This window comes from Schistocerca americana, chromosome 1 (assembly GCF_021461395.2).
Source record: "Schistocerca americana isolate TAMUIC-IGC-003095 chromosome 1, iqSchAmer2.1, whole genome shotgun sequence".
Lineage (NCBI taxonomy): Eukaryota > Metazoa > Arthropoda > Insecta > Orthoptera > Acrididae > Schistocerca > Schistocerca americana.
In genome coordinates this window covers 63,218,903-63,244,410 of record NC_060119.1, presented here as the reverse complement: position 1 = coordinate 63,244,410, position 25,508 = coordinate 63,218,903, and positions in this window count along the sequence as shown.

Below are 25,508 nucleotides of genomic sequence, written 5' to 3'. Positions count from 1 at the left end.
GACAGCAGTCGAACATTTTCTGTTTCCAGGAAGGCCAGTACAGGACCTGCAACATGTGATCGTGCATTTTCCTGCTGAAATGTAGGCTTTCGCAGGGATCGAATGAAGGGTAGAGCCACGGGTCGTAACTCATCTGAAATGTAACGTCCACTGTTCAAAGTGCCGTCAATGTGAACAGGAGGTGACCGAGACGTGTAACCAATGTCACCCCATACCATCACGCCAGATGATACGTCAGTATGGCGATAACGAATACACGCTTCTAATGTGCGTTCACCGCTATGTCGCCAAAAACGGATGCGACCATCACGATGCTGTAAACAGAACCTGGATTCATCCGAAAAAATGACGTTTTGCCATTCGTGCACCCAGGTTCGTCGTTGAGTACACCATCGCAAGGGCTCCTGTCTGTGATGCAGTGTCAAGGGTAACCACAGCCATGGTCTCCGAGCTGATAGTCCATGGTGCTGCAAACGTCCTCGAACTGTTCGTGAAGATGGTTGTTGTCTTGAAAACGTCCCGATCTGTTGACTCAGGGATCGAGACGTGGCTGCACGATCCGTTACAGCTATGCGGATAAGACGCCTGTCATCTCGAATGCTAGTGATACGAGGCCGTTGGGATCCAGCACGGCCTTCCGTATTACCCTCCTGAACCGACCGATTCCATATTCTGCTAACAGTCATTGGATCTCTACCAACGCGAGGAGCAATGTCGCGATACGATAAACCGCAATCGCGATAGGCTACAATACGACCTTTATCAAAGTCGGAAACGTGATGGTAAGAATTTCTTCTCCTTACGTGGGGCATCACAACAACGTTTCACCAGGCAACGCCGGTCATCTGCTGTTTGTGTATGAGAAATCGGTTGGAAACTTTCCTCATGTCAGCACGTTGTAGGTGTCGCCACCGGCGCCAACCTTGTGTGGATGCTCTGAAAAGCTAATCGTTTGCATATCGCAGCACCTTCTTCCTGTCGGTTAAATTTCGCGTCTGTAGCACGTCATCTTCGTGGTGTAGCAATTTTAATGGCCAGTAGTGTATATTATGGACTAACACTAAACGATGAGCAGTTCTAATAATGTGCCAGACAAATAAAAAACAAAGGGAAGTCGTCAACTCCCACTTTCTCTTTCACACATTTATTTATACGATACTGCAGTGCCTGTTTTGTGGACAAGCACGATGCGATTTTCATCGCCCTTAAAAATTCAGCTTCTGCAGCATCACATTTAGCCGCCATTGCCATGCAGCACCTTTCAATGTAAATATTTTCCCGGGGTTTACGTAATATGTCTATGAGTGCAGGTTGTGACCCTGAGTGGAGTACGGACAACCAAAGTGGTTAAGGCGACCGATCACCAAAAGCGCGGAATTCCAGTTCCAGCCCCCAGTACGGAACAAATTTTCATTGTCCTCTTTCCCTCATGCAGCTCAGGGTTTTCCGTTATCACAGCTGCAAATACACTTCAAGTACATTATGTTTCGTTCCCTAACAATCAGGCAATCCCACCATTTACTACGCCTTTTATGCACTGTGTCAAAACTATCGAACCGTAGTATCAGTAGAGAACAAGTCTAGCTAGATCTAAGTGTGTGCTGAAACAGCACGGAAAGTGAGCGGTTTCGGTGAGCTGCTGAGTGTTTCCTTTCATCTTGTCAGTCGTGCTCCCGTGTGGAAGCCGCGGTTGGGAACACGGCTGTAACTTGTCAGCGGACTTGTGTGACCAACTCGTGTGATGACGGAGGTGGCGTTGTTTGTGTTGCAGGTAAGTGGCAATACGGGCAGCGGAACCCAGGGAGCGATCATCTGGTCCCGGGCGCACGCCTCGCGTCCCGACGCCGGGCATCGATCCAAGTGAGCAGCGGCCAGCCGCCGGCGCCGCCAGGCAGCAGGTGGAGACAGAGAGAGCGAGGTGCTCCAGTGGGCACGTCACCAGGGCAACGCACAGCACGGCCACTCGAGGTCAGGCCGCCGCGGTCTTCCCAACCCTATATACACTGCCCGACAAGAGAGGTATATCGTATAAAAAGGGTATATCATCGCATTTCAGTGATTACCAACTCGATTCAAATTTACTACGGACATGGCAGTATTAGCACTAAAGGAGGCTGCCAGCAAATTTGGGCTTAACATAAACGAAGTCATTGTCAGACTGCTTATCATCTACAATCATTGCAGGTTGGGGAGCAGTCCTACAAGAGAGTGCAAGAATTCAAATACCTAGGGGCACTTTTCACTGAGAACTCGTCATGTGAAGCAGAGATCAATGCCAGAATACAAGCAGGAAACCGATCTTACCACAGCCTAGCACAACTGCTTTGGTCCAGATATCTTTCCAGACAGTTCAAGATTCGACTGTACAAAACCCTGATCCAGTTCTATATGGCTGTGAGACATGGAGTATCCAGAAACAGGACTTCCAAAGCTCCTTGTTTTTGAGAGAAAAGTGCTTCGGAAGATCTTCGGTCCAGTTCTGGATGCATATACAGGGGAATGGAGGATCAGATACAACCAAGAGCTTGAGGAACTATACCAGCAGCCCCAAATAGCAGGAAGTATAAAAAAAAGGCCAAACGAATGCAGTGGGCCGGTCATGTGGCCCGGATGGAGGATCACAGATGGCCTCGGAAACTCCTGGATTTCACACCTACAGGAGAGAGACCGCCAGAGAGATCCAAGAAGCGTTGGAGGGATGGACTCCATGAAGATTTAAACCAAGTATCAATAGATGTGATCGGATGGCGGATGGCAGTAATGGACAGAAAACAGTGGAGGAGGAAACTTGTAGATGCGTGCGGTCCACTGGGCCTGGTCACGTAGTAGTAGTAGTATGGCAGTATTAGCCTACTTATCACTATGAAGTATTATCGACAGGAGTTAACAGATTTATACAAAATAAATTATGAAACAACGGAGCTGATCACCCTTGGTACACAAAATGGGGCAGAACACTGTTGCAGAAACAACGAAAAAAGCGTCTCAAATTTAAAGGAACGCAAAACCTCCAAGACTGGCGATCTTTTACAGAAGCTCGAAGTTTAGTGCGTACTTCAATGCGCGATGCTTATAATAGTTTCCAAAACGAAAATTTTGTCTCGAAACCTGACAGAAAATCTGTGGTGTCACCGCGAGACACCACACTTGCTAGGTGGTAGCCTTTAAATCGGCCGCGGTCCGGTAGTATACGTCGGACCCGCGTGACGCCACTATCAGTGATTGCAGACCGAGCGCCGCCACACGGCAGGTCTAGAGAGACTTCCCAGCACTCGCCCCAGTTGTACAGCCGACTTTGCTAGCGATGGTTCACTGACAAAATACGCTCTCAATTGCCGAGACGATAGTTAGCATAGCCTTCAGCTACGTCATTTGCTACGACCTAGCAAGGCGCCATTATCAGTTGCAATTGATCTTGTTAATCATGTACCGTCAGACCGACGTTCACCTTTAACGGATTAAAGTTAAGTATTCCACCAGCTACGTACGTTTTTCTAAATTCTAATTTCCTTGTCCTGTTCCTGACCTCACGCCAGCCTGGGTGAGCTAAAACGCGTGCCGTTCGGCTTCCTCTAGTATTCCTGGGTTGGCTCTCCTGCCAATCCACAACATAATCCAAAGAGATTCTGGTAGTATGTGAAGTATGCTAGCGGCAACATACAGTCGATGCCTTCCCTGCGCGATAGCAATGGAAATACTATCGACGACAGTGCTGCTAAAGGAGACTTACTAAACACAGCCTTCCGAAATTCCTTCACCAAAGAAGACGAAGTAAATATTCCAGAACTCTAATCAAGAACAGCCGGCCGCTGTGGCTGAGCAGTTCTAGACGCTTTAGTCCGGAAACGCGCTGGTGCTACGGTCGCAGGTTCGAATCCTGCCTTGGCCACAGATGTGTGTCTTGTCGTTAGGTTAGTTAGGTTTAAGTAGTTCTAAGTGTAGGGGAATGATGACCGCAGATGTTAAGTCCCATAGTGCTTAGAACCATAATCAAGAACAGCTGCCAGCCAAGTAAGTTAGAAGTAGATATCCTCGGAGTAGTGAAGCAACTTAAATCGTCTAATCAAAGCAAGTCTTCCGGTCCAGAGTGTATACCAATTAAGTTTCTTTCAGAGTACGCTGATAGAACAGCTCCACACTTAACTATCATATACAACCGCTCGCTCGACGGAAGATCCGTACTGAAAGACTGGAAAGTTGCACAGGTCTCACCAATATTCAAGAAAGGTAGTAGGAATAATCGGCTAAATTACAAGCCCATATCATTAACGTCGATAAGCAGCAGGATTTTGGAACATATACTGTGTTCGAACATTATGAATTACATCGAAGTAAACGGCCTATTTGACATACAGGCAACATGGATTTAGAAAACATCGTTCTTGTGAAGTACAAATAGCTCTTTACACACACGAACAATTGATCGCTATTGACAAGAGATATCAAATTGATTCCGTATTTCTAGATTTCCAGAAGGCTTTTGACACTGTACCACACAAGCGGCTTGTAGTGAAATTACATGCTTGTGAAATGTTGTCTCAGTTATGTGAGTGGATTCGTGATTTCCTGTCAGAGAGGTCACAGTTCGTAGTAATTGTATGAACTGCAAGTTAACTGTCATCGGGTAAATAGAAGTGATTTCTGGTTTTCCCATAGGTAGTGCTATAGGACCTCCGCCGTTCCGTATCTATCTAAACGATTTAGAAGAGAATCTCAGTAGCCGTCATAAGTTGTTTGGAGACGGTGCTGTCGTTTATCGTGTAGTAAGGTCATCAGAAGATCAAAACAAATTGCAAAGCGATTTGGAAAAGATATCTGTACGGTGTGAAAATAAGCAGTTGACCCTAAATAATGAAAAGTGAGAGATCTCCACATGAGTGCTAAAAGAAATCCGTTAAACTTCAGTTACACCATAAATCAGTCAAGTCTAAAGGCCGTAAATTATTCAACTAAATACCTTGGAATTACAATTAAGAGCAAGTTAAATTCGAAAGAAAACACAGAAAATTTTGTGGGTAAGGCAAACGAAAGCCTGCGTTTTGTTGACAGGACACTTAGAAAATCTACTAAAGAGACTGCCTACACTACGATTTTCCGCCATTTTTTGATGCACTGCTGCGCGGTATGGGGTCCTTACCAGACAGAATGAACGGAGTACATCGAGAAAGTTTTGTATTATCACGAAATAGGGGAGAGAGGTCACTAACATGATAAAGAATTTTGGGTGGACATCATTAAAACAAATGCGTTTTTCGTTGCGGAGGAAAATTCTCACGAAATTTCAATTAAGAACTTTCTCCTCCGAATGCGAAAACGTTTCGCTGACGCCGACCTAAATAGGGAGAAACGATCATCGTAATAAAATAAGGGAAATCAGAGCTCGCACGGAAAAGTATAAGTGTTCGTCCTTTCCGCACGCTGTTTGAAAGTGGAATAATGGATGATTACTGTGAAGGTTACTGCTAGGTGCCTGCTCGGTTAGCCGTGCGGTCTAACACATGGCTTTCCGTATTGGAAAGGAGCGCCTGGTCCCCGGTACGAATCCGCCAGGCGGACTTGTGTCGAGGCCCGGTGAGCCGGCCAGTCTGTGGATGTTTTTAGGCGGTTTTCCATCTGCATCGGCGAACGTGAGCTGGTTCCCCTTGTTCCGTCTCAGCTACACTATGTCGACGATTGCTGCGCAAACTAGTTCTCCACGTATTCGTACCCCACAATTACCCTACAACGCAGACATAGGGGTTATACATTTTGCTGTGAGCCGTACCCTGGGGGGGGGGGGGGGCGGCAACGGAGGCCGAACCGCACAATAAACCTGAAAGAGCGGTTCGGTGTGGGGCGGCGGAGGGGTGAAGTGGACTGCGGTAGTCGTCATGGGTTTGTGGACCACTGCGGCTGCGTCGGGGACGGAGCCTCTCCGTCGTTTCGAGGCAGCCGGTTAACAATACGATACTGCCTGGTAGTTAAGTGTTATTTGCGGAGTATCCATGTAGATGTAGGTGTAGATGGTGCTGCACGCCCTCTGTCCTGAACGTACGCATTGCTTCGGTTAGGAAGGGTGTCATAAAGGAGTTGTATCCTCTCCTGAAGCAATCCGGCGCACAGCTGTTGTAACCGCTGTGCGGTCTCATGGATACTGGTAATGGGATGGAATTGACGACTGAATTCGTCCCACACATGGATCTATTGCGGACAGATATGCGAATATTACTGGCCACAGAGGTAAGTCAAACCCACGAAGACAGTTGATGCAGATACGCACCGCGTAGACGGTCTTCGTGTTGAACACTGGCACCATGATACTGTCGTATGAGAGGTGAGACGTGCCGTCAGAGTTCCCCCAACCATAACCAGCCGTGGCCTGAACTCACACCCGATGGCTCCCTACTCCACAACACTGGGTGCAGCACTGCTTGCTTCTACAAAACATTGGAAGAATGGGATCCCTCACCAGGTCGCCACCATGCCGACGTTGGTATTCCCGGATAGTACAGAACAGACTCAGCACTGAACGCAGTGCGACGCCATTCATCAGCAACAGCTTCCCACACACAGTCCCGCCACAAACGCAGCGGTCTGCGTTGCGGTGTAAACGGCGACCGACGCATGGTTCCAAATGGCTCTGAGCACTATGTGACTTAAGTTTTGAGGTCATCAGTCCCCTAGAACTTAGAACTACTTGAACCTAACTAACCTGAGGACATCACACACATGCATGCCCGAGGCAGGATTCGAACCTGCGACCGTAGCGCCGACGCTTGGGCCACGACGTCCTTCGCGCACATTACGGCGATCCTCCTTTTTGTGGGTCAGACGTGACCTACCGGAAACTTGGCCTGCCCTCACGTTCCCATGCAGTCCTACGTCTGGCCGCTGTTGCATCCAAATACCCCGCAAATCTGGATGGAACACGATTCTACCAGCCTGCCAAAAAGGAGGCCCTCAGTGAGGCCGCTTTCAAACTAAGTCACGCGCTAAGAACGCTTCCTCTCATCTGTACACGGCACTCCGTCTGATTCGCAGTGACCACTCAACACCTGGCGTTGTTCACACCTGCTAAAAACACTGCACACTAGCAAAACTAGTGCACTGTGGTGTCAGCTCTACAGAAGGGGAGCTACAATCATTTACATACCACGTCTAAGAAGTTACACTGAAAACCGACCATGTCTCTTGGGTGCTTCAACTTTTTTTGTTGTGCAGTTTGTTTGCAACACAAATCTTAGTGTTCTGCAAATCAAGTGTTTCTCTGTGTCTGATTTCGAGAGATCTTTATATAAATGGTTTACTTTGTTGTTTTCTACACTTTAATTTCTTAATCTTCTCCAAAACTTTTTTTCTGCGTTAATGACTTAAGGACTTTAGATCTGAGGTATTCTTGGGATACAGATGTTTTTATTTCTGGAACGTACCTTAATCTTTCGTGTACCATCCCTTTTTAGCGTGCAAAGTCGTATATCTTTTTGTAAATGCTACTTCCAGTGTTTCAGTTTTGAGTTATATGTATGTATCTGCTTCGCTTAGTACGATTTGGTGAGTTTTGATCAATTTCGGGTACTAAGTTTGCACTGCCTTGAATTTGGTTACACTGATAGTAGCTTTTTGGTCACTATCAGGATGTAATGAACGTCATGTTATATCCGACAATATGGTTGAAGAGTACAGTGTAACTTGGCTTCTGTATTAAGCCTTCTTTCTCACGATGAACGCAAGCAATGTTTTTAGGTTCCTAGTTAATTTGTTCCTTTTCATGCTATTTTTTGTTTTTCTGTTCTTTTTGTGTTGTTGGTGATGGTAGATGAGTTAGAGTGGTTCATGCTGCATTCTAAAGTGTCATGTGCCGATAATTTTAATGCGGTTTCTCAAGTTCTCTCCGCTATTCAATGTTCCCCTATTGTCTGTTACGTATTTGTTTTAATCTTATTTCATATGCATAAATTATCCCTATCGGAGGATAAAACATACAAACATACGCCAATACTGTTACTAATCTCGATATCTACATTATATGTCACATGTTGCCTCGATTCAGTACTTTTACGTCGCTGTTTACATTATTACCACGTCATTTTTCTACGTGAGACTGTTTTTTACTTGAGAGGAAAACTTTATTTCATTGCAGATTTGCTAATTTTCTCCCTTTGGGAATTACGAAGCAGCGTAGCACAAAAATTACGTTACATCTTTCCGTCTGTTAACATACCAAGATCCATATAGAAGCATTGAAACATCAGACACCAACACACGTACTTTAAGGATCTTGAGGCCGTGCTAAGAGAGAGCATATAGTTGACCTTATATGGGATGTTGGTTTATAATTTCCAAGGGCGGGAAATTTTCTAGTCTTCAGTTAAATATTACGCTCGTTTGAAATTTTTAAAACAGCCGCATGGATGAAAACGACTTCCTTCAAGAAATTTGATCCAGCTAATGATGAAAAAGGTGATTAAAATACACTGTAACAGACGAAGTAATACACTTAAAAAATGGTGCACTACGAAGAATTTATCGGAATGGGACGGAGCTGGGTAGATGTGATGTTACATATACAAATGATTACAATTTCAAAAGGCCGGCCGGAGTGGCAGGGCGGTTCTAGGCGCTACAGCCTGGAACCGCGCTACTGCTACGGTCGCAGGTTCGAATCCTGCCTCGGGCATGGATGTGTGTGATGTCCTTAGGTTAGTTAGGTTTAGGTAGTTCTAAGTTCTAAGGGACTGATGACCTCAGAAGTTATGTCCCATAGTGCTCAGAGCCATTTGACCCAATTTCAAAAGAAATTGGAGGATTTATTCAAGGGAAAGGACTTCATAAATTGAGCAAGTCACTAACGCGTTGGTCCACCTCTGTCCCTTATGCAAGCAGCTACTCGGCTTGACACTCATTGACAGTGTTGTTGGAAGTCCTCCTGAAGGATATGGTGCCAAATTCTGTCCAACTGGTGCGTTGGCTCGTCAGAATCCGGAGATGGTCGGAGGTCCCTGGCCATAATGCTACAAAAGTTCTCAACTGGGGAGAGATCCCGCGACCTTGTTGGCCAAGGCATTGGAAAACACGAACGCACGAGGACAAGCAGTAGAAACTTTCGCCGTGTGTGGGTGGGCATTATCTTACTCAGATGTAAGTCCAGGATGGCTTGCCATGAGGGGCAACGCAATAAAACTGGGCACAGAATATCGTCGACGTACCGCTGTACAGTAAGGATGCCACGAATGGCAACCAAAAGGATCCTACTATGTAGAGAAATGTCAACCCAAACGATTACTTCACGTTGCCAGACCTTGGGGCAGACGACAGTAAGGTTCGTGTCCTAGCACTGTACGGGGCGTCACCAGACACGCCTTCGGCCTGGAATCTCATTGGTTGCAGTAGAACTGTCTACGATCAAGAGTCCAACTTCGAACTGAGCCCCGATGACCGGCGACGACGTGGCTGGAGACGGCTCGGACTGCAGTGGGATACCGACCAGACTGTCGCCCGCCATACGGGCCGACAAACAGGAGTGGTGGTCTGGGGAGCCATTTCTTTTCGTAGCAGGACCCCTCTGGTTGTCATTCGCGGTACTTTTGCAGCACTGTGGCATGCAGACGATATCCTGCGTCCCGTTTCGTTGCCCTTGATGGCAAGCCATCCTGGGCTTACTTTTCAGCGAGATAATACCCACCGACACACGACGAGAGCTTCTACTGTTTGTTTTCGTGCTTTTGAAAAGCTAGCTTGGCCAGCGAGGTCGCTGGATCTCCCCCCCCCCCCCTCACCCCCTCCCTCTCTAATTGAGAAAGTCTGGAGCATTATGAACAGAGCCCTCCAAGCAGCTCGGGATATTGCAGCTCTAATGCGCCAATTGGACAGACTTTCGCACGATATCTGTTGAGTGCTATTGACAAGGGACTTCATATCGATTCCGTATTTCTGGATTTCCGGAAGGCTTTTTACACTGTACCACAGAAGCGGCTCGTAGTGAAATAGCGTGCTTATGGAATATCGTCTCAATTATGTGACTGGATTTGCGATATCCTGTCCGAGAGATCACAGTTCGTAGTAACTGACGGAAAGTCGTGGAGTAAAACAGAAGTGATTTCAGGCGTTCCCCAAGGTTGTGTTATAGGCCCTTTGCTGTTCCTTATCTATATAAAAGATTTGGGAGACAATCTGAGCAGCCGTCTTCGATTGTTTCCAGATGACGCTGTCGTTTATCGACTAATAAAGTCATCAGAAGATCAAAACAAAGTGCAAAACGATTTAGAAAAGATATCTGAATGGTGCTAAAAGTGGTAGTTGACCCTAAATAACGAAAAGTATGGGGTCATCCCCATGACTGCTAAAAGGAACTCGTTAAACTTCGGTTACACGAAAATCAGTCTAATCTAAAACCCGTAAATTCAACTAAATATCTAGGTATTACAATTACGAACAACTCAAATTGGAAGGAACACATAGAAAATGTTGTGGGGAAGGCTAACCAAAGACTGCGTTTTATTCGCAGGTCACTAAGAAAATGTAACAGACCTACTAAGGAGTCTGCCTACACTACGCTTGTCCGCCCCCTTTTAGAATACTGCTGCGCGTTGTGGGATCCTTACCAGATAGGACTGACGGAGTACATCGAAAAAGTTCAAAGAAAGCAGAAAATTTTGTATCATCACGAAATATGGGAGAGAGTGTCACAGAAATGATACAGGATTTCGGCTGGACACCATTGAAAGAAAGGCGTTTTCCGTTGCGACCGAATCTTCTCACGAAATTCCAATCACCAACTTTCTCCTCCGAAAGCAAAATATTTTGTTGGCACTGACCTACATATGGAGGAACGATCACCAAGATAAACTAAGGGAAATCAGAGCTCCTACGGAAAGATATAGGAGTTCATTCTTTCCGCGCGCTATACGAGATTAGAATAATAGACAATTGTGAAGGTGGTTGCATGAATCCTCTGCCACGGACTTAAATGTGATTTGCAGAGTATCCATGTAAATGTATGGGGCCATCCAACAACTCCCTCAATCAATGCCAAGTCAAATAACTGCATGCAAAAGGGCCAGAGGTGAAACGACACGTTATTGACTTTCTGAATTTGTGAATATCTTTCTCTTGAATAAATTCTCCGATTTTCCTGAAACTGTGATGATTTGTTTGTCTACACGTGTAAATCACCTCTGTAGATTTCCGTCCCATTCGGGTAATGTCTTCGCGCTTTTATTTGTGTTAGAGTGTACTTGATATAGGAGCATAAGTATTTTATTTTCCGTAAGTACGAACATAAACAGACAGAGAGAGCAAAGAGAAGATAGTAAGAAATACAACCAATCAGAGCTTTTGACGTTCTAGTTACTTTGCCGCAGTAAGTCTCGGAAAACAGAAAAGGGTTAACCGATCGAAGTCGTTTCTTCCCGAGTACCTGTTTTCCCTCCATGTTAAATTTTATGGTAATCTAGAGTGGAGTTCCCGCCCATCGAGTTCCACTTTGTGGAGCCGAGGGAGGCAGACCCATCGCGATGATGCCGGGTGAGTGCGGCAGCTGGGCCTTAGCAAACAGTTGCTCCGTCTCGCAATAGAGCCACCGATACACAGCTGTTAACCAGCTGTCGCGTAGCCTCTTGACTCTCGTCGCGGAATCTTCAGCCGACGGTCGTTAATTGACTGTCATGACGTTTCGCCAGTACGAGTGTTAGGCATCGTTAAAGATTCATCCACCATTGCTTCTGGCGAGCTATAGTCGAGCCTGCAGCCGTACGTTAGACAGGACAATTCAGCTGCCCCTAAACTTGCGACTTTTGTACTCTCGCACTTGCTACCCGCAAACTCTTACTCCTACAGGTAAACTGGGCATAGCTTTTACGTAGAAAATTTTATGTAGTTAAATCTTGTACTGAGATACGTTTCCGATGGAGTTACTCAAGGAAAACGCGCTTTAAGGTCTCTTTTGTACGTGTTTCTTTCATAATTCGAAAATTACTACCTCTAGCGAAAACGTACGCTTAATTTCTTACAAAAAGGTCGTGTTAATTTTTTCTGTACGGCTAGTCGTTTGAGCGTAGCAAGCGAGAGAATATAAAAATATTGCAAACGGTGTCTGAAGGTGTTGCGGATTGCATAAAACCCAGCAGGTGGGACAGCTGTATCACCCTGCATATACGAGGGCTATTCAGAAAGTAAGGAACGATTATTATTATTTATTATGTAGTATTCTGCCTAGTGGCAGGTCCACGTCTTCGTACGGAGAATTTCTGATTCCATTGTTCCCTGTCTTCACTCTGTTGTATCTCCTTCCATCTTTCATGTCGTCCAGATGTTGTTGTTCCTCGTCCTGCGTTTCCTCTGAGTTTCCCTTCGATGGCATCATGTATGAGTCCCTCGTGTCTATGTGCATGTCCAATCCAGATGGTCTTCCTTCGAAGAATTGTACGCAGAATACTTCTCTTCTCTCCTACTCTTCCCAGTACATCGTGATTTTTTAGGCGATCTGTCCACTTGATCTTTTCCACTCTCCTCCAGCACAACATTTCAAAGCTCCTTAAGTATTTTTTCTCCTTCGTTCTCATGGTCCATGTCTCTGCTCCATACAGTGCAATGCTCCAAATGAAGCACTTTATCAGTTTTTTCCTCAATGTCAAACTCAACTTGCTGGACAGCATTGTCTTCTTCTTGTTGAAAGCAGCTTTGGCCATGGCGATTCCTGCTCGGATTTCGTTGGTGCAGTGGGCATCCGTTGTGATAAAACTTCCCAGGTACTTGAACTGATTCACGTTTTCCAGTTCCCGATTGTCAACAGTTATCTTCAAGTGTTTCTCACGTTTTGTTATGCGCATCACTTTTGATTTTTCGATGTTGATTTCCATGCCGTATTTTCTTCCCGTTTCCGCCAAGTTGTTCATCATGTGTTGCAGCTGTCTCTGATTTTTGGCGAGCACTACCAGGTCGTCTACATACTTGATGGAGTCGATAGGTCGCGAAATGGAAACCACAGTGAAAATCAAAACTGTTTTATTTGCAACGGCTAACTACACCTTCCAGCTACTTCTCTACACAGTAGCCACTCAGACTTAGACACCTGTCGTACTGTTGCACCAACTTTTCAATTCCCTCGTTACAGAAGACAGCCGCCTGTGTTTTTCGACAATTTTCTACTCTGGACGGCAGCTCGTTGTCTGTGTCAAAATATTGTCTTCATTGCCAGCGGTTCATTTGAGCAGAGATGAACCTCAGGGGTAGCCAATTATGGGCTGTATTGTGGGTAATCAAACACTTCCCATCGAAAACGCTGCAAGAGCATCTTCACTGCCCCTACAGAGTACGGTCGAAAACTGTCGTGCAAAACGAACCGCAAGATAGTTATGTGGATTGCATAGCTTCAGGCGAAATCTTTCTCCAGGCCTTCATACTTGCATTCTCACTGTGCGAACAGAACTATAAAGAGCGATATGATGCGATCGACAGGCGCACTAAACACAGTACCCAACACTTCTGTGCAAAGCTTCATCAGATTTTCGCTGTATTTTCCATTTCGCGACCGATCGTTCCTTACTTTCCGAATAACCCTCATACATACCATGCCAACATCCGACTCGAAAGCATCACACTACTTTCAACAACAGATAAGAACATAAATAGAGCATGGATTCCCACACCTTACCAGGTACCAAGGGAATAATTACAGCTGTAAGAACCAGGTGAAAGCCATCTGATGCTAATGTGGTAAGTAAACTGGCACCCCTACGTAATGCAGAACTGATTAATACACGCCACGGGAAGCGTACTTGCCTTTATAAAAAGGGAGGGGGTTGTTGCGTTGTCATCAGAGAAGTGTTGACAGCAGAGTAAGTCGGCCAGGATAGCACAGTGACTTGGAAAATGTACCAGTCACTGGATGTCACCTCAGTAACAAATCCATTAGGGACATTTCAGCCTGTCTAAAGCTGGCAAAGTGGACTGTTGGCGATGTGATTGTGAACTGGAAACGTGAGGGAACAACGACATCTAAACCAAGATCAGGCACACCTCGTGTACTGATGGACAACGACCGTCGAGCATTGCGGAGGGAGGTTCTGGAAAATCGCGTGAAATCAGGAGAAGGAGTCGGTAGTGAGTTCAAAGTACTACCAACTCTCCAGACAGCACAGTTACATTGTGTAGGTGGTTAAAATTAACGGGTACAGTGGTGAAGCAGCCCCTCATACGCCGCGCATTTCTGTAATCAGCGCTGAGCGACGGTCGAGGTGATGTAAACAACGACGCACTATGCATTGGGTGACTGGGAACAAGTGATTTGGAGTCATGAATCCAGCCGTACACTGTAGCTAACCAATGGAAAGGTTTTGGCTCAGCCTGGACAATGTTAGCTGATACCATGCGTAGCGCAAATAGTGACGTGTTGTGGCGTCTTTTTCGTGGTTAGGGTGTGGTCTCCTTACTGAGATTAAGTAAACGCTAAATACGGAAGAAATTGAACATACTTTGCGTCATTGCCTACTGTGTTTAGTAGAGGAACAGTTGAGTCATGGCTGTATCAGCGTGACAAGGCACACTGTCGTAAAGCACCGTCCGTGAGGCAATGCTTTGTGTACAGTAACACTTCTGAAATGGACTGCCCTGTCCAGAGTACCGAACTGAACTCAGTGCAAACCCTCGCCGGTTTCGGCTGTTGAGGAAGAATGCGCTGCCATCCCTCCACAGACATTCAGACACCTCACGGAAAGTGTCTGTAGCAGAGTTCAAGTTGTCACAACCATTTCAGGCCCATTGGGTACAATTTTGTATTTTAAATTTTACTGTCCTTTATTTTCTCCAGTGAAAACTTCATGTCCACATTTTAGAACATTCAACGTTTTTATAATGTGCAAGTGCTGCCAACTGTTGGTCTTCACTATAAAAATATCGGTAAGTGAATGTAGCAATGCACAGCAGCTTGTGACCCCAGAATACACAGAAGTGTTTGTTAGTTATATATCACTCTGTAAATGAATATTATTATTCGTTTGTTTGTATAGCCATCTTCCGCAGCAGCTGTTAAAATCAGTTACTATTGGTTATCCCTTTTGAGGTGACTGAAATTTAATTGAAGAGTATTACTCCACGCGCGTTTCGCTTTTATTTATAAAGCATCTTCCGTAGTTATTCTGCAAAGTGGATACATACGTTTGTACATTTTTAGTTGTTTTAGTTTATAAACAGCGTTTTATTTATTAAGGTGGTGTGCTACATATTCTGCTCCTTCCCTACTTGCTAGCAGCGGTTGACGTCGAAAGACTTCGATTCACATATCCACTTGGCCGTTTTTGTCATTTTTCAGTATTTCTTTCGCTGCAATATTTACAATTCAGTTGTGTAAACTATTTTATACTGTGCACAGTAACAGGGTTTATGTCTGTTCGTTTGTTTGCGGTCATCATTTTGTGAGTGTTACCAACGTGTGAAACTACTTTGTGTGTGTGTGTGTGTGTGTGTGTGTGTGTGTGTGTGTGTGTGTGTGTGTGTGCGTTTAGGTACACCAGAGACACAGATATGGAAATCATGAGGATAAACAACTAAAATAAAACCACCTACTCACCTCACAAGAAAACTACATAAAAAAAAACCACAAGAGAAAAGAAACAACTGATAAATGATCAGACCAGCTTGGTAAACCACACATTTTTTAAGCTGACTGACCACTTAATATAACATTAAATATACACATATAACCACAGGCTCCATTTTAGATTACCATCTTCTCCCAGATTCTAGCTGGCCAGAGTGGCCGAGCGGTTCTAGGCGCTACAGTCTGGAACCGCGTGACGGCTACGGTCGCAGGTTCGAATCCTGCCTCGGGCATGGATGTGTGTGTTGTCCTTAGGTTAGTTAGGTTTAAGTAGTTGTAAGTTCTAGGGGACTTATGACCTCAGCAGTTGAGTCCCATAGTGCTCAGAGTCATTTGAACCCAGATTCTATCCTGTAATCACCAATCAGGCCTATTCCCGCCCCCTCCCCGAAAAGAAAATGTAATCAACACCCCCCCCCCCCCCCTCTTCCACCAATCTCCTCTCATATCGCTGCCTAAGATACAAGACAATTTCTCTACTTTACACATACACACACACACACACACACACACACACACACACACACACACACACACACACCGCACAGACACAGTTTCACAGGTTGGCTACATTCACAGCATTAACGAAAACAGACGAACAGACATAAACACTGTTACGGTGCGGAGTGAGAAACAGTTTAAAAAACAGAAATGTAAATAATGGAGGGCAAAAAATACTGCAGAACGGCATAAACTACCAAGTGAATATGTGAATCGAAGTCTTTAGACGCCCACCGCTGCTAGCAAGGAGGGCAGAAGCAGAATATACAGCACACCAACTTTATAGACAAAGCGCTGTTTTTATCCTAAAACAACCAAAAATGTCCAAACGTATGTATCCAATTTGCAGAATAACCACGGATGATACTTTACAAATAAAAGCCAAATGAGTCTCTTTAGTTAAACTGTAATCAGCTTAAGGCGGATAACCAACAGTAATTGAATATTATTGTTGTTATTTTACATGGCAATTATCGAATGATTAGTTTATTTAATACAACAGTGAGTATATCGAAATTAGTTATTTTCGCCCGTAAAAAAGCCAAATATTCAAAGTATATTTTGGAAGCATTTACATGTTTTTGTATAAGTGTTGCATCTAAAAATCGTTAGTAAAATCACCTAAGAGCATAACAACTAAAGGAAAGTTTTCCCTCCTCTAGAACAAATTTTAGTCTGAAAAGGATAAAGGCGAAGGGTGGACACAACCCATATTAAAGTCCACTAACAGGTGTCCAGATACTTTTGATAAGATAGTGTATAACTTCGGACGTGGGCTCCACTCCAGTCCGCCTGCAGCAATACAAGGAATGCTGATCACTCGGGCTGGTGAAACGTCACAAAAACCATTCGACGGAGATCCCGACAGATTACCTACGGGCAGTACGTCACGAAATGGCTGCCAAGGCATTTACAATTTTATAGTTCAACGATTCTCCGCCGAAGGCCCCATTCACAACGTTCCACTTGCGGATTAATAATTATAACACAAATCAATTAAGCCAGGCACATTAGTTATGAGATTACATTGAGCTGCTGCCATTAAGTACCGTAATCGTTACGGTACGTTACATTCTCGTTTACTGAGACATTCTTGGTTATAAGTAGATTTGAATCTGTCAAGAAGAATTTTGTTCTGAAGAGGTAGTAACTAGAGTTGTGAGGGGTATGTGAGCTGTGACTGGGTAGCCAAGTAGACAATCCACATCGTAGCTCAGCGTGTTTGGTCAGAAGACTAGCCACCCTCCATAATAATAAAACAAAAATAAAAAATTTAAAAAAACCGGAACTGAGTGCAGTTCTCACCGATAGAATTTCAGAGGAGTCATGCGACATCTGCACACAACTGCTGAAGAAAAAGGAAGAAGAAACATATAAGGAAGAAAAGGAGGTAAGAGATTGCTTATTGAATGCAAAGTTCCTGGCTCGAGTTCTGGTGAGGCATACAGTTTCATTCCACCAGTATGTTTCAGTATTTTAGTGGCCAACCGAACAAGTGTCTGTTGTTTTAACGATGTTCCTCTCGGATGACTTGCTCCTCTCCCTAACCGCCTCATAGCTTCAACTTGCTGCCTACTCCTACCTATTGTTCTGAAACTCCACGAGACGGAAGCTGTGGTGAGTTAAATTCCTAAGCCTCTTAGTAGGAGACTACCACAGCGTCGTGATAGAAGAGCAGAGGAGTTTGGCAGACAGGGAGAGGAACCGGGGCCACTTAGCCGTCCTGCGAGGAGTTCCCTGGTAGCTCAGTCAGAAGAAACTGCCCTGCGGTTCCGGTCTCAGTCCTAGTCCTACACAAATTTGTTTGATAATTAAGCAACTGTAATTATGAAATCAGAACAGACTGTAAGCTGATTTTATTTATTTACAGACTAGCTGAGTCCCCGGCATAGTCTGGGTATGTATTTATTGCAATCTTATATTACTACATCTCCCCTTCCACCCTCTCTCTGTCCACCATCTCCACTCCCTTTCTCTGTCCATCCCTTTCACCCCCACTCTCCGCTTCTACCCCTCTCTCTGTCCATCTGTTCCTCCCTACTCTGTCTACATGATCCTTCCCCCTCTGTCAAGCAACTCCACCCCCTTTAATTCAGTCTCCTCCTCCTCCATCTCTCTATCTATTTCATTTCCTCCTCCTCATCTCGCAGTCCTACTCCTCCCCTTTCCTTTCTCTGCCATCTGCTCATCCCTTTTTCTCTGTCCATTCACTTCTACCCTTCTCCCTGTTCCCTGTTCATCTCTTCCTTCCCCTCTCTCTGACTACCTCTTGCTCCCCATGTCCCTGTCCATCTCCCCCTCTTTCCTTTCTCTATCCATCTCCTCCACTCTCCCTCTCTCTTCCTGTTCGCTTCCCCCTCCCATTCTCTCTCCATCTCCTTATGCCGATCTAGTCCTTGCGCCTCGTTGTCTGCTCTCTCCCCTTCTCTCTCCATGTTATCGTGCTCACCCCAATAGCAGGCTGGTAGTTCTTACTTCTCACAGCATTTATTTCCAGATCGTAACAAAACGGAGAGAGGTGTTGCAGTGGTTAGCACACTGCATTCGCATTCGAGAGGACGACAGTTCAAACCCGCGTCTGGCGATCTTAATTTAGATTTTCCATGACTTCCCTAAATCGCGCTGATTGGTCCTCTCCCGCGAATCAACCAACTAACCAAGCGAAACCAATAGAGTACAAAATTTGGATGAAATCGTTTCAGGGGCTTAAGATGAGCTTTTTACTCTTGGCTTTGCCCCTGTATGGACATATCAAATATATATTACATGCACTTAATACATTTTACTCGTATTTATACACGTATTTCACCTGTATTTCTAGCAAATTCCGCTCTAGAGTTGCATTTTCACGCAGCCCAATGTTAATTACGTCGTATCTCCTTAGCCACGTGTAGCACAATGATACAGTTTTGCAGGTACATCGAGTACATATATATCGCCTGCGAAAAATTGTGAATGGAGTTAGTAGTACAGAAATAACAAATTAGAACATCATGCATGATGATGAACATTTTACACGCACCCCCATGTTGATGACGTCGTATCTCCTGAAGTATTTTGTCGTGCAATGATATAATTTTGCAGCGACATTCATTGGTGTATGCGTATACTGTCTGCAAAACGTGTTGAGAATACAATTAGTAGCCAAAAAACTAGTGTATTAATACGTCTTGCTTCATGTGGCAGCTTCACTGCATGAACAGCGAATATGTACTCCGTCCGAACAGGCCTTCGAAAGACAAACCGTACCGACTGGCCGCCGTGTCATCCTTTCAGCTCAGGGGCGTCACTGGATGCGGATATGCAGGGGCATGTGGTCAGCACACCGCTCTCCCGGCCGTTGCCAGTTTTCGTGACCGGAGCCGCTACTTCTCAGTTAAGTAGATCCTCAGTTTGCCTCACAAGGACTGCGCTTACCCCGCTTGCCAACAGCGCTGGGCAGACCGGTCACCCATCCAAGAGCTAGCCCAGCCCGACAGCGCTTAACTTCGGTGATCTGACGGAAACAGATGTTACCACTGCGGTAAGGCCGTTGGCAGCTAATATGTAATAAGCATTAAACTTTTTTTCTTTTCATCATGTAATGGGGGTCGTCAGCGAAAAAAAGTTTCGCAAAGGTTTGAAATTGTGTGTACAGCTTGTTGCAACTGAGTGCTCTCATCCTCAAATAATGGATGGCTGCAGTATGAATATTCGCGCGTCGTCACTTACACTGCATTTTCATTCCCACCCCCACCCCTCTGACAGATAGGTGGTTCTCATCCCCATAACTGTTCTTTCCATATATTAAGTGACATGTTCGCCAAATTTAATTTTTTGCCTTCACCCCTCTGACTGGTTTGATAAAGCTTGCCACGACTACCTCTCCTTTACTACTCATCTCAGAGAAGAACTTCCACACACTCATTGCATCAGTGGAGTAGCAGAGAATCTAATCTTTCGTCTCTTATCATCCACTCTGTTTTCAGAATCGTTGCGCAACACCACATCCCAGTTATATTCGATTACTCCGCAGGCACAGAATGTTCGAGACTTACATTTTCAGAATGCTTTTTCTCAAACTGAGGTCTGTGTTTGGTAGTAGTAGGCATTTTTTGTGAGAAAAGATCTTTTCACTTGTGCTAGTATGTTTACGAGTCCTCTTAGCCTTATCCACCGAGCAGTTCCTATTTTCCATGGTGGCAAAAGTCCTTTACTTTGTTTGCAACATAGACGCCTAGTTTGATGCTAAAATTGTCGCTAATCTCATTTATGCTATTGTTCAATACTTTCGTGTCTGTCTGATTTACTATTGACACTTTTTAATCATGGGCTCAGACTTTCCCAAACTACATTTGTTGTCGATCCTTCCGTATATTCTCTATTTATTTCCCCAGGCGTGCGGAATTTCTACAGAATTACGACATGACGTAAAAAAGGCGATCTCGGTGAATATCATTTTGGCTTTCGATGAAATGCAGGAAGAAGTGAGGCAATGCTGACCCTACTACCTATCTTAGAAGATAGGTTGAATAAAGGTGAACATACATTCGTAGGATTTGCAGATTTAGGAAAGGGTTTAGACGATATTAACAGAAATGCTTTTCTTTTTCAAAATTTGAAGATACGGGGGATAAAATACAGGAAGTGAAAGCTTATCTACAACTTGTTACAGAAATCAGTGTGCAGTGATAAAGGATGATCGACATGAAATGGAAGCAGCAGTTGAGAAGGGAGTGTCACAGGTTTGTAGTCTAACGCCAATTTAGTTCAGTTCGTACACTGATAAAATAGTGAAGAAAACCAAGGAGAAATTCTGGAACGGAGTTAAAATTTTGGGACATGAAACTTTAACTTACAGGTTTGCCGATTACACTCTAATTCTGACTGAATTATGGAACAAGTTTTATGCTCCTGTATTATGACGTTTTTAAGAACGAAAAGTCCTCTGTGAAAATCAACATGGATTCCACCAACACAGATCATGTGAAACTCAGCTCGCTCTGCTTGTCCATAAGGTCCACAGCGCTGTAGAAATCGGCGCTCGGGTTTGTGCCGTGGTCCTCGACTTCAGAAAATCATTTGACACTGTCCAGCATTGATGTTCAGTGGGAAAAAAAGACGAGCTTATTGAGCATCTGAGCAGATTAGCTACTGGATTCAAGGCTCCCTTGCAGACAGAATTCAACACGTAGCTCTTAATGGAACAAAATCGATAGATGTAAAGGTAATTTCGGTGTACCCGAAGGAGGTGTGATAGGAGCGTTACTATTTACCGTGTATGTATCTAGTGTAATGTGTCTGAAGCTCTTTAAAACTGTTAGCAGACGCCGCCGCAGTTTACAAGAAGTTAGAAATGTCAGAAGACAGTATCGGTTTGCAGGAGAACCTGTAGAGGTTTGAATGCCAGTTGACCATGAACGAAAATAAGTGTAACATATCGCGCACACATAGGAAAATAAACCACTACTATACAACTGTGCTACTGATGATAAATTGTTGGAAATTATAGTAAGTTATCCATGAGTATTTTTCCGGAGCACAGATGACCATATAGCCGGCCGCTGTGAACGAGCGGTTCTAGGCGCTTCAGTCTGGAACCGTGCTGCTGCTATTGTCGCAGGTTCGAATCCTGCCTCGAGCATGGATGTGTGTGATGTCCTTAGGTTAGTTAGGTTTAAGTAGTTCTAAGTCTAGGGGACTGATGACCTCAGACGTTAAGCCCATAGTGCTTACAGCCATTTTGAACAAATGACCATATAAACAAATTAATAGGAAAAGAGGATGCGAGATTGAGATTCATAGGAGGAATCTGAATAAAACGTAATTCATCCACCAAAGAAGTGGCTTATAAGGCTCTTATTCGAACGATTCTTAAGTATTATTCATCAATCTGGGGCCATTACTCGTTAGAAGTGACAGAACAGATAGAAAAGATCCAACTATGAGTAGCGCATTTCGCCACAGGATCGTTTAGTCGAAGCGAGAGCTTCATCACGATGCTCAACGAACTCCAGTGGCAGACGGTACAAGAGAGGCGTTGTGCAACACGGAGAGGCTTACTATTGGAATTTCGAGAGAGCACTTTCGGTGAAGAGTCGGACAACATAAGTTTGTCCCGCCTATGTCTCGCGAAATACCTCAACGAGAGTATCCGAGAAATTAGAGCTAATACAGAGGCTAGCCGATAGTCATTCTTCCGATGTCCGCCCCCGGTAGCTCATTCGTCAGCGCGACAGGATGTCAATCCTAAGGGCCCGGATTCGATTCCCGGCTGGGTCGGAGCTTTTTTCCGCTCAGGGACTGAATGTTGTGTTGTCCTAATCATCATAATTTCGTCCCCATCGACGCTCAAGTCGCCGAAGTAGCGTCAAATCGAAAGACTTGCACCCGGCGAACGGTCTACCCAACGGAAGGCCCTAGTCACACTTCATTTATTATTATTCTTCCAATGCATCATTCGCGAATAAAACAGGGAAGGGAGGACCAAGTTGTGGGACTAGAAGTACCCTCCGACACACACCGTAAGGTGGCTTGTGGAGTGTTGATGTAGATGTAGACGTAGCGTGCAGAGATTGATGAAGCTAGTCTTCGAACTGAAAATCACAGCTTGGACAAGTAAATTTCGTTTCGGAGTATCCTAGTATCTTTGCAAAAAGTAATTTCTGTATGATGGCACGGGAAAGAAAAGGATCGATTTCGTAAGTTGTTAAATTTACTGTATGCACAAGTATCCGGACAGACTGCTGCGCGAGCCATTCATACACAGCACGTGGGTCCGTAAAGCTGAATCGTTAAGGGGGGACGTTCTGACCCGTGCTGCACTTGCAGAATCGTAGTTTCGCTGATGACGTCACGCCATTCGCCATGTAGGGCGCACGACAAATGCCGCTATCAGGCGCAAGATTTCCCGGGGGAAACTGCGATTGCTGACGGTGGCGGACGCAGACAACCGGCGAGAGATGTTCGCTGCAAGCGCGATTCTAACTCTCGCATTTTGGTGCGTGGAAGGGTCAAAACAAGGCATTCATTATCTGCAAAGCGTGGGCATTCTATCTTTTTATGTTCAGTCGACATTGTTGCGTGAACTTGCTCGACTACACACAAACTTTCTAAAAAGGGTTTACGTAACGAGTGGAGTAATAAGATAAGAAATGCTTAGGTTCTCCGTGGAAACCTTGAACAGAGGAATTGTGAAATCATCCAAAGAACGTGGCGCCACATCAAAGTCGGCAAAACACTTCGATACCACAGACATTTCCGATGTGTCGCTGCAATCCACAACGACGAACGGGAGAGGCTGATGAAAAACGACGCTCCTCTTTCAGCACTGCACGTCGCTCACATGGAGGTCAATATAGAGGCGAGCTTATACCACTGTACCTCGGTTCATGACATCAGCTAAAGCGGTCAAAATCATAGAGTAGGACTAAAGAGCTATCCAGGTCCCTAACGGAAACGTACTTCTGTAAATGTTGAACATTGTACTTCAAGAGAATAGTTTTCAGAATGAAATTTTCACTCTGCAGCGGAGTGTGCGCTGATGTGGATCTTCCTCGCAGATTAAAACTGTGTGTGTGTGGGACAGAGACTCGAACTCGGGACTTTGCCTTTCGCTATTTTAATCTGCCAAGAAATTTCACATCAGCGCACACTCCGCCGCAGAGTGAAAATTTCACTTTGGGAACATCCTCCAGGCTGTGGCTAAGCCATGTCTCCGCAATATCCTTTCTTCCAGGAGTGCTGTTTCTGCAAGGTTCGCAGAAGAGGTTATGTGAAGTTTGGAAGGTAAGTGACGAGGTACTGGCGGAATTGAAGCTGTGAGGATGGGTCGTCAGTCGTGCTTGGGTAGCTCAGATGGTCGCACTCGGCATTTAGCCGTGACACGGCTCGGACGGGCGGCGCGCTGAGCAGCGCTCCGAACGTGTTTGTTTACTCGTTGTTACGATTTATAGCTCTGACTAGATATGGCGTTCTCTTCCCGCCAGGTGACAGTGAAACTCACGTTCGAAGATTCCTACGCGCGTCCGAATGCTTATGAAATCGAACAGTTTTTGAGAGACGACAAGCATGTCAGTCTCCACGAGCTGATAGGCGCACATCTGTCTATCACTTCCAGTACAGTCTACCTCAAGATGAAGAACGAAGAGGCATGTGACAACCTAGTCCGACGTTCCACCGACGGCTACCGCTTTCGCCATGCAGACGGTAACGTCAGCACGGTAACTGTGGACAACGTGGGCATGAGAGTGCGCACGATGCGCATAGTCGAGCTGACATTGGAAGTCCCGGCCGCGCTAGTCACTGACTCGTTGCGGCCATATGGAACGGTCCTCAGCTACACGGAAGAGAAGTGGAACACCTTCGAAACGTACTGCGATCTCAATGGCGTCCGACAGGTACACATCGAACTCCGCAAACACTTGCCGTCGTAAGTGTTCATCCGCTTCAGTCTGGAACCGCACGATCGCTACGGTCGCAGGTTCAAATCCTGCCTCGGGCATGGATGTGTGTGATGTCCTTAGGTTAGTTACGTTTAAGTAGTTCTAAGTCTCGGGGCTGATGACCTCAGATGTTAACTGTCATAGTGCTCAGAGCCATTTGAACCATTTGAAGTGCAAATCGGAGGTTGTCGAGCCATCATTATTCATGACGGACAACCGCAGACGTGTGCCGGCTGTGGACAGGAAGGCCACGCCCAATGCAACTGCCTCCAGCGCCGCGTTCTCCAGGTGCCACGTGCGGAACCAGTACGGACCGCTGTGCCGACCGCAGTACCGCTTACGTACGTGGAAGCCGTGCGGCCGGTGAGCACAAATGCCGCGTCCACGCTGCAGTCTCACGCGACCGCGAGCTCAACCGACGACCACGCCGTGACGGCGGCACCGCACGACGACACGCCCTCGATGGACACAACGCCCGCCACCACCACCGCCACCACCACCACCACCGTCGTCGTGCCTGAGGCGTCGGCTCCGGACGACGGTCTCATGGCTGAAGGAACTGACCCCAGCCCTTCGACGGGAGCGGACACACTGACGCGGAAACAACGTTCCCCGATGCGTCATAAGAAACGCCACCTCTCGACGGAAGACGACGAACGGGGCGGAGGCATGGAGCACGCTGCTGACGCCGTCTCTGACGCGTCGTTGCCAACAGACTCTACCAGTACCGCTCCAGGCCGGCCGGAGTGGCCGAGCGGTTCTAGGCACTACAGTCTGGAACCGCGCGACCGCTACGGTCGCAGGTTCGAATCCTGCCTCAGGCATGGATGTGTGTGATGTCCTTAGGTTAGTTAGGTTAAAGTAGTTCTAAGTTCTAGGGAACTGATGACCTCAGCAGTTAAGTCCCATAGTGCTCGGAGCCATTTGAACCAGTACCGCTCCAAGGCATCCATCCGACACCACGTACAGGACGGTGGCCTCACCCACCCCAGATGTTCCCACGACTGAAG